This window comes from Poecilia formosa, unplaced genomic scaffold (assembly GCF_000485575.1).
Source record: "Poecilia formosa unplaced genomic scaffold, Poecilia_formosa-5.1.2 Scaffold478, whole genome shotgun sequence".
In the NCBI taxonomy this organism is placed as follows: Eukaryota; Metazoa; Chordata; class Actinopteri; order Cyprinodontiformes; family Poeciliidae; genus Poecilia; species Poecilia formosa.
In genome coordinates this window covers 194,243-208,658 of record NW_006800417.1, presented here as the reverse complement: position 1 = coordinate 208,658, position 14,416 = coordinate 194,243, and the positions used below count along the sequence as shown (strand labels likewise).

Genomic DNA, 14,416 nt, shown 5'->3' with positions numbered 1-14,416 from the left:
GCGTGCGTGCGTGTGTGTGCACACTTGTCTGTTAATCCATCCCTCTTTCAGTTGGGAATGAAAACCTTCAATGTAACCAGATTATCTTTTCCTCAATCGATATATTAAGTCATTTGGTAACACATTTATACATAATGTAAAAATAAATCAAATGTTCCAGTGGTCTCACTTATATAAGGTTACTATTACAGTGTTTTCTTTTTTTCATTGATGCATATTAGAACCTGAATAGGGAAAACCCTCTATACATATGGTCAAAAGTTCATCTTTTTTCAAAAAGTAGGATAAAGTCATCTTCAACAGTCATCTTCAAAACCTTTTAGCTTTTAATCCCACTCCACATTAAAAATATTGAGTGTGCGTGCTTAAAGGCAGAGTAATATCCCTTTGGCTAAATGTTTTTTTTTTCACTGCCATGGAGTACCTGGTGACGGAGAGAGTGGGTTGCCCCTCATAAATCCTAAGCTGTTGGATTCATGCAGCCACCATGGCTCCTCTTTTTCATCAACCATTGTTCACAAACACCTACAACACGGCAGACCGAAGGAGGAGACATAAAGGAAAAGGGAATGAGAGAAGTGAACGTGGCCCGTTTTAGTTTTGCGTGAGTGTAATGCGGACCAGTGTTTTTATTTTTTAATGTAGCTGAATCCTTTGGATTTATCCTAAGCCTTTGAGATTATATATTGTTTTCAGAGAAGTGGGTACTGTTGTGTTTGTGTGTGGTTAAAAGATTGGAGCACTCTGGGAAATCTGTATTAGTGCAAAGTAAAATGAGTAATCATATTTATTAAGACCAGAATGAGGCATATTTAACAAAAAAAAGTCCCAATTTGCTACTTCCAGTATTAATTCATCTCCTTACTTCTCATACATTTTTGGTTTTGCGAGTGAATCTGTGTTGGAGATGTGGGGAAAAAGAAGGGGCATGCTAAGATATGGAGAAGCCAACAACAAACTGCTAGGAACAAGCATGGTGTCCCACTGAGGTGACAGACAGTAACCATGGAGACCTTGCCCCACTCAAAGATCTGTTTAGCCAAACAAACACTTTTTGGTCTGTTATGTGCACTCAGTGCAGATGTGCTCAGCTCCTGTTTCCCTAATGTTGTTATTGATACTACTATGGCATTGATACTACTATACTACTCTGGCAAGCAAAGTATTAAAGTTGTATTACTTTTTTTTGTTTTTTTTTTGCGATTTATGTGATAAAACAACACAAAGCAGTGGCAGCCATGATTTTATTTGAGGGCCACGTTTTGATTCAAAATCAGTTTTTGATTAAAGAAAAATAATTCATAATTTCTCTTTTAATCTACTCCAGTCTGCTTTGCACGCAGAATGACAAAAGGAGACATTAAAGTGTCTTTTTCACATTAAGTTTTAAATGTTAATCCAGGCTCAGATGAAATTACTCCATTGTTGCATCCTCAGTTTTGCTTTAATGAACCATCATGGACAGAAAAGAGTGACACGCTTTTCTGTACACAGCCTCCTCTGTGTACTATTTACTATTTCCATCCATATGTTTTTGGCCATTTGACAGTCTTTGTAGCTGTTTAGTGAAACATTTTAAAAATTGGATATAATTACGTGACGCAAACGCATTGAATAAACTTTCTGTATTTGTGTCTTTTGTGGAGACAAAAAACCATGAAAGCAGACTAGTTAAACCATTTCTGCATAAAACACGGCAACTAATGTCTGACCAATCAAGACACAACACATCGCACAGGGCTCCACACGTGACTGTACGGTGTACCTTAGCTCAGCCATAGCTTGGCTCCCTGTCTTTTTCATTTTTATAGTTCCCCTTTATTCTGGTGCTTTCCACCATGTGTACATTCCACTATGACATAGTGGAAGTGTCAGCATAGTGACTATGTGGTTACATCAGGAGGACGTTCCACATGATTGCAAAATGGAGGGTGATAGACAACGAATTTGTTTTATTTATTTTTCTAAATGATTTTGGGACATCTTAGATTACCATACCAACTTTATTTATAAAGCACTTTAAAACAACCACAGCTGATACAAAGTGCTGTACATTAAAACACAACATAACAAAAAATAAATAAAATAAAATAAAAACTCTTACAGTTTAAAAACAAACAAACATACAATTTAAAACTAGAGCCTGTTGGAGTTGAAAGCCAAATAAAATAGATGGGTTTTAAGACGAGCTTTAAAAGATTAGGTTCTGAATCATAATCACTAATAATCATGATAATGTGACTCAATTTTTTGGCCCAAATTTCTGTGTTAAGATTTAAAATTTTACATACTTTCTAGACTTCTTTTTGTTTATCAAATATGATTCTTACAAGTGTGATTTGCATTTATCTCCAGATGGCATGTGAAAATATTTTATAGAGCCATCTTTCCCTGTGATTTCAATTGGGTGGTATGTTTCTATTGGCTTTAAATTAGAGAAATGGATTCTCTAATTAATTTTCCACCTTCTTTGTAGAGTAGCTCAAAGCTCAGTCAGAATGGGTGGAAAGCTTCTACAAACAGCTCATTTTCAGGTGTTACAACTGATTTTTACCATGGTGTCTTAGGGCCATCATAGATAAAGGGAAAAAAAGGAGTACATTTCCACCAAATAAGCTCTAAAAGTCAAAACTTTGCATGAAAAAACTCCAAAAGTCTAAATTGTTGGATTTTACAAACTCAAAAAATTTCAAAATTTTTGAGGAAAATTTCTGAGAGTAATCTCAATATGTCTGAGTTTTTTTTTGGCAGAAATTTGCTCCTCCTTTTTTCTATCCACAGTGCCCCTAATTCACTGTCAAAGATTTTAAGCTATATTTATAAAAGATTTATTTGATTATTAGATTAATTGGTTTCATGACCTAATCATGCTTTAAACCTCTGTCCAGCTTAACCAACTTGTTTGTTCACTAATATTCAATAGAATTTCACAGAATATGTGCTATTTTATGTTGACCTATTACATAAAATCCCAGTAAAGTTCAACAAAAGAGTAAGAGGGCATGAGAACCTTTATATGCAAGACAAGCTGCCAGGTACGCATTAACCATTAGAACAGTTTTGCTATATTTAATATAAAACTTTAAATACTTGAGCTGATCTGACATGGGGCCATACCACACCTCTGAGGAGCTTCACGCCTCCAGCAGTTAACAGAGTTGAGATGTGATTTAGGTGAAACCTTGGAAATGCTGAATCATTACAGTTTGATCTACCCTGGTGCTTGAGTGAGCTCAAACCCCTCAAGAAGTAGTTAAAGCAGAGCAACGGTCGATAGTGGTAAGGCTGTCCACAGGGTCTAACCCAAAGCACAGGCAGCCAATCAATGGCTACAGGCTAACATGAGGTCCAACAAGGAAAGGAAAATGGCTTTTCTTTTCCATTTACTGGTATTTTTCTACCAGGAATAGGTGTCAGGTTCTCACCTTGTGGACTCGGGCCGGAAACATGTTCATGCAATTCAAGCAATTTGAGGGCTGTTTACGTGGTTAAAAAAAATCAATAACAGGTCTAGCTATTTAGGCTAACGTTGAATTGTTAGGTTATCTGCCAGGTGATTGAGCACTTTGGAAAATGAGGATAGACTGTCATTTGCTTTTCAAAAGAGTTCTGTTTCAGAAGTATGAGGGAACAACGTTACAAGTCAATGAGATGTTGCTTATCGTGTGGCTTAACTGGTTTTGCTTTTTATTTGTTCTTGCACCTTCTGCAAAGTGTGGTGGATCTGGTTGTCTTATAATGTCAAAAGTACCAGATCTAGACAAGAAAGTGTCAAGTTAGAAAAGACAAATATAAAATGAAAACTGTGTGGAGCAGAGGCAGCATCAATCATGACGAGAAAATAAGATAAAATTTAAATAACTGAAATAAACTTTGCTATTTGGAAGAGGATTTGCACTGCTGGAAAAAAACAATTAATCTCCAACTTCTGAATTTCTGATTTCAAACTTAAGAATATGAGTAACAAGTCAGAATTTAGATTTTTTTTATTATTATTATTGTATGTGGGGGTTTTTTTCCTGAAAAAGACAGGATTAGGACTTTCATCTCAGAAATTTGAGAATGAAGAAAGAATTTTGAGATTAAAGTCAGAATTCTTTGGGGAGGGTTTCAGTGGCTTTAATCGTCTAACATAAGGATTGATTTGGAAAGAACTCAACAAAATCAAATTGTTGATGTGATTTTGTTGATTTGATCAACAAACATTGATCACTTCAATTTTGTTGTTGATCAATTTTGCTTTGTTAATTTCTCTGTGTTATACAACATCATATGAGGGCAATTGTAGATTTAAAAAATGAAGTGAATTTCCTCCAAACAATAAGGACATTTTAAGATTGAAATTGCTCAGACATTTTTTCTAGAAAAAATAGGACTTTTCAGGGCTGAAAAAGTAAAAATAAGATTGTTATAAAAAAAATCAGAAATTTTTAGATTAATCTCCAAAATTTTTGACATTAGAGGTTTTTCTTTGAGATGAGTCTAAATATTTCAGAGTTTTTTTGGGGGGGACAGAAATGTATTTTTTCTATGTACAATGGCCCTAATCTGCTTTTGTAGTATTGCTATAATTACAGGACTACAAAATGACCATTTCCCTGCAGTTGCTTCTGTCTCACAGCTAGAAGGTTGCTGGTTCAAATCTCAGCTGCCTCTCTGTGTGGAGCTTGCATACTGTACCATGTTCCTCCCACTGTCCAAAACAAATACACTACACAAAATTTAGAGACTGCATGAAATTGATCTGAAGGAGTTACAAGAAAATAGTTTAAGAATAGGAGTTTTAAAAAAAATAATGTCAGTTAATGGAACTCTCAGAAGTTTAGTTGCTTTAAATGGATACATTCAATTACTAAATCATTTATTTACAGACAAGAGAGCATTTTTTTTGCCTCAATTACAAGATCAGAATTGTACCATTGTTGGTTCACTGACGCAACTCCATGCTCCAGGAGATGAAAATATTTTAAATTACATCAACACTGGAGCTGGATAAACACCACAGCCTCTGTTGCCAGATAGTCGTCTTGTATATCTGCAGGAACACTGAATTTTATTTAAAATAAATAAATAAATAAACCAATATTTGTGTTGGTATGATGCAGCTTTGGATGAAAACATTTTTATTTTTACTACATACCTATATTTTCATTCTGACTACTTACATAAAAAAGAGGGCTGGCTGCAGGTTTTATGTGTTACATTTTTATCCTCAGATGTTCATATCCCTGTTATATTCTCAGACTGGATCTCCTGGAGGGGTTGTGATGCATCTGACTTTCCTTACGGGCGTCTGCAGATTATATGTCTGGCCCAGGACATAAAGGGTTTCATTTCCAGCAGTAAAGCTAATGTACAACAATGCTGCGGCGAAGAGATACTGGACTGGTTGGAAAAGAACTGATATTAATGCTTAAAAAAACAGCATTAATATTTGCAGTCATGCTTTTTTTCTGCCTTTGGGCAATTTGGTCATTATTTTAAAATAAAAAGTATTTCCTTTATGTTCCTTTGTCTATGTCACCAGCAGTTCTGATCTTCCATAGTATCTGACCTACAGTGGACTCACAAAGATTACATTGATTTTAAAAAATAGTTTATACAGTATGATGCTTTTCATATTGATAGGCGAGTTTACATTGGGCTTTTTGGACTATTAGACATCCAAGGATTATTTCTTGTGTAAATATGATCTCATTTTGCTGGAAGGTATAATATTTGTTTTGCTAACAATAACTAATTACCTGAAGCAATAATCTGGCAGTTTAAGAGAAAAGGATGAGCCTCAGTCTTTTTTATTTTTTTACTATTTTTTTACAGATCACCATTACCACCATAAAACAATCTAATCAGATTTCACTTAACCTCTTCCATGATGTTAAATAAGAACAGGTCAGATAGTAAAATAATGTACAGTCATACTAATGCTAATGAATTAATGACTTGATACTTGAGGTTAATAATTTAAGATAGTCGTTTTCTTTTAGCTGCTATGTAGTTAGCATAAGGTAGTGGTACTATGTTCAAGATTCACACCAAAGAACTTAAACATAAACATTTTTTTTAAAAATTATGTGTAAATCTTGTTTCCCAGATTCAGAGGACATTAAAGTTGCATTTGTATGAGCCTGTTTACAAACTCTAGTTTGTTTGCCTAGAAAGTCTGGTTCGTTTGGCGAGGGGTGAATTTGCAATCAGACACTTGTCCACCTAAAAACCTAGGTTTTGGTTTGGTTGAGGTGAACTCTGGTGCGTTTTGAATGTACATGTGAAGACCAAGTGGACTTGAGTCTAACTATACCGCAGGGCATTCTAGGTAAATACAACCAAAACAAACGCACGTCTTGCGCTAGTGGGTGAAATGGCTTGTGGTTTTTTGCCAAAGATGAAAACAAAATACCAAAGCTGCTAAAATTTATTTATGTTTGTATTTCATGAAGAAAGTTGCGCTCAGTGTCGTCTTTGGATGTTTTTGTGTTTCCTTCAGTGTTTCTTGCCGCAGCACTACCACAGGCAAGGTGGGGAAGAGGTTTCTCAAAGGGTTTGGTTGGTTTGACATAATGCCCCAATTGAACAGAATCTATTGTCAATAAGGTGTGAAACACTTTTTTGAAAAAGATGTTGTGGCCTCTACGGCCTTTACTTAACAGTTAGTTATCAGGCAGGAAAGTGGGTTGAGAGCGAGGGGGAAGACATTCAGCAACAGAGGTTCAAGTCGAGATGACTTTTGAACCTCTGGAGATGAGTCGACTCATCTCCAGTTGCTGAATAACTGTTTCCTTCTCCTTCACATCTCAAATCAGAAAAGAACAAATGTGCAATTGACAAATGTGCCTCAACTTCACACTGCACTACCTGAAAGTGGTTCCTGATTGGCTGTACGTTGGGAACACTGAGCGGTGCATTTAAGTGCAGTGGGACATTTAAAATATAACCAGTTGAACAACAAAATTAAAGAACATTCTTTATTAATATTTATTTTTATTAGTTGTTTTCTTCACCATGGTTACATGAGCCTAATTTTTTCATACCTTTTTCACATCACAACTCTAAATTGTATCTGCCTCTTACCCACTGATTGTTCATGGATTATTCTTTTCAACCTTTAATCTTAATGGTAGACATTAGTTGTAAACTTCACCAAACCACCATCAGACACACAACCTCACCTTAACCTAACCTATTCATCTATATTTGACTGACTGGTTAGCAAAAATAACCCAAACCTGTTTGTTTGCAAAACCTTGCAGCATATTAACACATCATTTTATTCCCATTTATGTCAAAGAATAAGTGTTTATTATCTTAAAAAGCAACAGCTAATAAAATGTACTGACCCACTACATCATACTTAAGGACTTTAAGGAGCTGGGTAACGGCTTGATTTGACCAACAACTGATTCACTTTCAAATAAAGGTGTGAAATTTCTCACATTAGAATCAGTTTAGCAACTTTATGTTGGAACAGATGAACCTTTACAGCCGTCTTTCAGGAAGCTCAGAGGAAACAAAAGGATTCTAGAAAACGTAAACCCAGCGCTGATCAAATGTCTTCTGTTTTTGCTCATCGTTTTACAGGTGACTGGCACACACCCTGTAAATCTAACCTCTACACATATAAAGCTTATTCGCTCTCTTTTATTTTGTCCATAGTAAACAGCTGACAGTAGACTGCAGAGGGAGATGTGTTGAAGTACAGGTTGCATAAAGCCACAGCTAATTTAGTCTCTTCCAGATTCATTCATTTTGGACGTTACGGCCTGACCTATAAATTGGTGTGTAAGTGTGTGTGAATGTGGCTGAAATGTGCCATATATAAACAAAGATTAATTTGGTGTCACACCAAAAATGTGTAAAAAGCTTAAAATACATTTAATGCATGGGAAAGAAAACCTATGTCAATTAAAAATTATATTGAACTTTACTGGATCTAACTGAATATAATTTAATTAGCATTCTTAGCAATCCCTTTAAAATATATGAAACTGAAGCTATTGTTTTTATCCTCTTTTTATTTATTCTGCGGTATTACCGTGATGTAACAAAGAGCCCATTTGTTCAGACAGAAAATAACATTTTTCTGTCCCACCATCACAAACGTAAGTATGTGAAGTTTTGCAAACGTCCACTGAACATTAGCTGTGTTTCTATCAGCGTTTTATTATGCATGCTTTTGAAATACAGCATTCGAAAAGGTGGATGGGGGGGTGCTGTGGTGCCGCAGCGGTAAAGCACAACCCACGTATGGAGGCCTTAGTCCTTGACACGGACATCACAGGTTCGATTCCCAGCCTGATGAACTTTGCTGCATGTCTTCCCCTCTCTGTCATGGCCTACCTTCCTGTAGGTCACAAGACCTAACTACTCTCAAATAAAGGCCAATAAAGCCTTTAAAAAATAAAGAAGAAAAGGTTGATGGAAATGGACAAAATTCTAAATAACTTCCTCAATTTTGCAAAAAGTGTTGACACTCATTTGAGGTGGTTTTCAGCTTTTTTGTAAAAGAGTTAATGGGCTAAAGGAGAGATGGAAGATGCCGGATAAGTCCTGACGAAGCTGATACTCCCATCCACTGATGGAGGCATAAAACATCAAATCTTGGACAATTTCTAACACTAAGCTTCCAGTACGAAACATGGAGGGAAAGACTCTCTCCATGTTTTCTGAGATGTGTGGTCCATGCTAGTTTGCAGCCTCTACTTCCTGTGTACTACAGTTGTATGTAGTGTCAGCATCAGATGAATTTACGATTTGCATATCCTGGTTACTTAGATCCAAACTAGTAGATGGAAATGCACCTATCTTCTATTTTCTTTGTTGTGACATTTCAAACATTTGCTCAAAATTCTGCACACACTCACACCTAAGGGGAATTTAGACAGACGAATTAACCGAACAGTTATGTTTTGGATCACTGGACGTCCCACTCAACTATTTGAACCAAGGACCTTCCTGCTTCAAGGCAACAGTGCATTGCCAGAAATGTCATGTTGATAAAAACAAGAGTTGCACAAAGTATTAAAAGCTGGAATACCATCAATTGAGTAAAAAATAACTGTAATTGTTAGAGTAGTTATAAAATTATGTAGAAATGCTGTCCATAAACCTAATTCCCCAAGTTCTACCTAAAGTGACTTTTTAAAAATAATTTTATTTGGGTAGAGTTGAACACATTTCTTCTTGTTTACTTGCCTGGGAATAATAAATGCACAGTGAGGGGGTGTGTAAGCGCTATAGCTTGCAGGCTCAGTGACAGTAGAGGGCTATCGTACGGGCACAGCTGTGTAAACACATCGTCTCCCCTTAAATTGATGGGAAAGCTTTGTCCTGCGGAGCCGAAATGTTGGGCGGTGAATGTCCAGCACATTCTGCTCAATCAAGATTAACAAACAAACTTTACTTGATGACTCGCTTCTTCTTTATATAAAAATACTCAACAGAAACGGAAAACAACCCGCCCACCCCAAGAAAGTCTACAATCACAAACTGGATTTGTGAATCTCTTTCCAAAACAGACAAAAGTGAAAACACAAACCAAGCACATGAACACACAGGCGTGGTAAAAATGACACATACTGAAAATAGAAGTTGACATGTCCGTTGTGCAAGTAAGAGAGTGTGCAATATAAAGATTGTGTAAGGAGCTGTGTAATAGGATGGAGGGCCATCTGCTTCTCTGAGCTGCCCACAGACTGTCTAATGTCCCTAAGGGCTTCCAACGGCTCTGGCAGCATGGGGAAGACGGTGCCAACTTTGTTTCTACAGAACAAGTTGGGAGAAGAGAGGCTTGTGTTCAGGTTATTCATTTATATGACCATGTTTTATCATGCAGTGATAATTCAATCTTGAAATAGCATGTGAAACACTTTCATACACTGCCCTGCAAAAAGTACCGGTATATGTACAGCTTCATTTGTTTTCACTTGCTGTCACAACCAACCATACAGTTTATGAATAATTTATGTGACAGACTAACACTAAATAGAACTTAACTAGTAAATATAAAGATAATACATGGTTTCCCTATTTTATTTTTTAATACAATGATTACCTTCACCATTTTTTTTGTAAATAGATTGGACGTCTGTTTTTCACTAATGTGTAATGTGAAAAACAGATGTCAGATTGAGCTGGATTTCTCTGATTGAATTTCAACCAGCGGTCCAATCAGTGAACAGACAGAGGAGTTGTGAATGATGCCTTTCATTTTCTGCATAGTTTTAGAATGAAATGAAGCCGTTCAGTCGAGTTGGCCTCCCAACACAGACTGAATGGCTTCATTCATTCTTCCAAATATGGCCAATTAAAGTTGGACCAAGAGGAATGTTTGACACTTTATTTAAGATTTCATTCAGCTCCACACTTTTCTATTTGCAGTAATGGATGGTTTTTTTTTACAGCGCCTGGAGTTCCTAATAAGCTTCATAGTGTAGCTTGTTCATTATCTACGTCACAGCCAAACAGCAATTGGGCAAAATCAAATCCAATCGTTTCAAACTTCAACAGAGTCCACGTCTCCAGCATGCAAACATTTCTCAATAGTCCAGGATTCAGACCCTCTGTAGCATGGAACAAGGGGCTGGTTTTTACACATATTGAAGAATTTTTACACAAATTCTTCAATATGTGTAAGATTAGCACATAAGACAGCTAAAATTACAACAACCTGTATGAATTGTGCTGTTGATGTTCAACCCGAGCTTGAGTTAACCATTCCAAACTTAGTATCTCTTGGTAGACTTTAAGTTGTGACAAAGAATAATCATCACAGATTTTAAAACATGATCATGAGCTTTAAGCATCGCACAGATCTATCATTCAAAAACAGACAAGTATGGTACATCTGCTGGCACACTGTAAGAAAGGCCATTTGCATTCCAGTCATGTAGGGAACAACTCAAACATGTGGAACAATCTTCTCTACGCCTACAAGCTTACCTAAAACTAACACCACAGAGCACCCTGGACTCACCATGCCCTCAATGAAACTAGGTGATGGCAGGATCATGCTGTGGGAATGTTTTTCTTCATCAGGGGACAGAAAAGCTGGACGACGTGAAAAACTGAAAATCTGTTAGAGGGAGCAAAAGACCTTAGGCTGCAGTAGAGGTCACTGACCTTAAGCATGAAGTCATAAAATGATTTAGACCAGTGTTTTTCAACCACTGTGCCGCGGCACACTAGTGTACCGTGAGTGATCGTCAGGTGTGCCGTGGAAATGATCCAATTTCACCTGCCGTATTTTCCGGACTATAACCTGCTACTTTTTTCCTACACTTTGAACATGCGGCTTTTCTGTGGATTTTTCTTCAACCACCAGGGGGCTCTCTAGCAAGAAGTGAATCATTGAAAGTCAAAATTGGAAATCGAAGAAGAAAGTGCTCATTTTAATTTAGAACAAGCACATGCTAGCAGCAGGCACGACAGAGAAATGTTTTCAAACTCATATGATGCAGCTTCTAAGTTGAGGAGTATCGATCTGGCAGTACAGGAGGGAAATAAAGCCGCTGCACGGAAACTCGGCGTGAACAAAACCGGATTTGGAGACGGAGAACTGCGTCCTTAATATATCCAGCAGTTATTAGGACACAGCCCTCTTCTGCCCTCTGCTGGGTCCTTATGGGAAACCGAGAGCGGCAGAGATACCAGCGGCCTGTAGCCCGGTGCGGCTGATATAGTTTCCAGGGTGGGTTGGTTCAAAAAATTTTAAGGTACGGTTTATAGTACGGTGCGTTCATAGTCTGTAAAATATGGTAATTGGACTTAAAAGATTTTTTGAAAATGAATTAATTATCTGCAAATAATGTCATCTTTGAGTGTCTTTGCTGTAGTAGTGATTAGCGGTGTAATCATGTAATTTTATTATCACTAGATGGCAGTAGGTACAGAGGATTTTACATTAAAACAAGACAACGTGACAGTGTTGTGGCACTGTTCAGGTGTTCAGGTGTCTTTTTGAAGTGGACATGTTAAGTGCAATTTGAAATAAGAAATGTAAAATATGATAAAAAATAAATTTTTGTGTTTATTTGATTCCTATTCAACACACTTTGATAAGAATGACTATATATGTAATATAGGCGGCTACAGAGTATCTTTGTTTACATTTTTGGTTGGTGGTGTGCCTCAAGATTTTTTCAATTAAAACAATGTACCTTGGCTCAATAAAGGTTGGAAAACACTGATTTGGATGAAAGCACATCCATGTGTTTTCAATACATCAACTTTTGTGGTTGCAACCTTACAAATGCAAATTGGTTGGTGGAGTATGAAAACCTTTTCAAGTACTTAGATGCAAATATAGACTTCACAACACAAGCTTGGGCTGATTGTGGCCCACTAACAGCTTGCTCTTGCCCTTGATCTCTTTAAGATTGCAATGGCTGTCAGACACCATAGGAAGGGTTTACAGTGAGATCCAGTTCTTTAGCATATCCTGGCTTTACACAGACACTCTTTGCAAAAATCCCCAGACTCCCTGCTGCAAAGATATTACGTATATCTCATCTTAATCGGATGAGAGTTTAGCGCAAAAAAAAAAAAAAAAAAAGATTTCACTCCAGGTTTATGCAGGGAAGGAAGAGTATCAGTGTTGTTAACAAGCTATCCTGGCAGTGAATTATAATTGGGCAGAGATTTTCTGAAAAGCGTTGGCAGAAAGGGTCAAGTTCTTTGCAGTTTAAAGTGAAGTAATTCCTGCTGGCACAGTGGAGGGATTGAGCTCAGATCTGTTGCCTCTTTAAGGTTATATTCTCTTAAATGATGACAACTTTGACACAGAAAATAATTCAGACAATTCCAAGGCACTGTCATGTAGGAATGATAAAGTGGGTGAAAAGTTCATTTAATAATACCAGGCTGGTTAAATGTTGGACAAGTCCATGGGGTTCAAGTTGATGCTCTAACAGGAAGAGGAGAAAACTTTTTCAAGATTTTCAACATTTTTTGAGTGGATGAAGTAGTGACCTTTGTTTACCTGTCTTTTTGTTAATGTCTGAGGTCAGCAATGGAAAAACTTGAATCAGTCAATAGAGAATAGAAGCACAATGACACAAGCAAGCAGTATTTTTTTCTAACTATTAATGGAGTAAAAGGACAAGCTTTACCTAGACCTGAACTTGATTTGTCTAAGTTGATTAGTTTTCTCTCATTTTGTTTAGAAGAAATTTTTATCTGTATAAAAATGTGAAATACTGATCAGAATTTATTACTGCTAAGAAAGTCTGAATTTAAACAAGTATTTGTAAAGTGTGTCATAAATCCACATTTGTTTAGCTGTTTATTTTTCATACCTCCGCTAAAAAAGGGAATTTTTAGTGGATTTTTAGCGATTTAAATTTCATTCAAGCATATTAGTTCTATACTGGATTTTTAAATTGTGGTTAAATTCTATCAATATTTTTGGCAACAAATCAAACCAAAACCTTTTAACTAGGATTTACCTGAGGAAGTTGTTTCAGTTGAGGGTGACTCCTATGTGCCATGTGAGGTGGGATTAGTCCAATATATTTATATGGGAGTATTATGAGGGTATATATCAAATTAGTTAAAGTTAAGAACAACTTAAATATTGTGTTCAGGAAGTATTCTGTAATGAAGCAGCAATTAGTTTTTCCCAACTTGTGCACTAAGCTAGGTGGCAAACAGCTGTCACAAAACGGAAACTAGTGCCCTAAAACATGTAGGATGTACTGTACACAGGTTCACTGTAACGGCCCAAACCCAATTCATTTACAAAGCACATTCAAGAGCAAGTTTTCCAGAATGCTGTACATACTAATCAAACATATATAAAATAAAACAAAACATAAAAAAATAAAACAGAAATAGCATACAATTCACAATTGTTGTAATGTTTCTTCATGTTGTTGCCATAGTCTCAAATATCACATAAAAAAGATGCTAGTCGCTAAATATAGTGACAAAATCACTAAGATGGTAACAGTGAAACGGGTTGAAGATGAGGTTCGGCGGTCACAACAACTACATATTTAGCAATGAGGCATGTGTAACCAGGATAATTTTTCTATATTAGATGTAGTTTAGTTATTTTATTTTCTATTTTGTTAAATCTAATTTTATTTTGTTTTATTTAAAGATCTAATTTAAAAATCCTCCTTTGTTTTATTTTTTCGACACTAACCGGGCGAGAGCAGGGTTGTTCTCGCGAGGGTTTAACGTCATGTGACAGCTGCACGTCAGTCCTAAATTGACAGCCACTGCTTATATTGCTGCTAAATCGCACCTTGGGTAGCAGACGCTGTGGGACTTTGACGTGCAGGTAGGCTTGGGTGTTGTTCCCAAAGCGGTTTTTCTTTTGAATGTCGATTATACATCAATCGTATACCTCTATTAAATTACAGACATATGGTCGCTCATCTGAACGCTGAAACGATCTCTGTTTGTCAAAAGAGGA

General features: G+C 36.6%; 1 protein-coding gene and 1 long non-coding RNA gene across 2 annotated transcripts in view; both read left to right on the top strand.

Moving 5' to 3' along the window:
* The window catches only part of LOC103156395 (pro-neuregulin-3, membrane-bound isoform-like), a gene marked incomplete at its 5' end in the record, with an annotated part of 327,874 nt that overhangs the window by 159,569 nt on the left and 153,889 nt on the right, over positions 1-14,416 (top strand). The window lies entirely within an intron of this gene.
* Positions 11,620-14,416, top strand: part of LOC107833903 (uncharacterized) — a 131,998-nt gene continuing 129,201 nt past the window's right edge. Inside the window, exon 1 of the long non-coding RNA XR_001659681.1 lies at positions 11,620-11,686. This is a non-coding gene — a long non-coding RNA (uncharacterized LOC107833903). The remainder of the gene's footprint in view (positions 11,687-14,416) is intronic.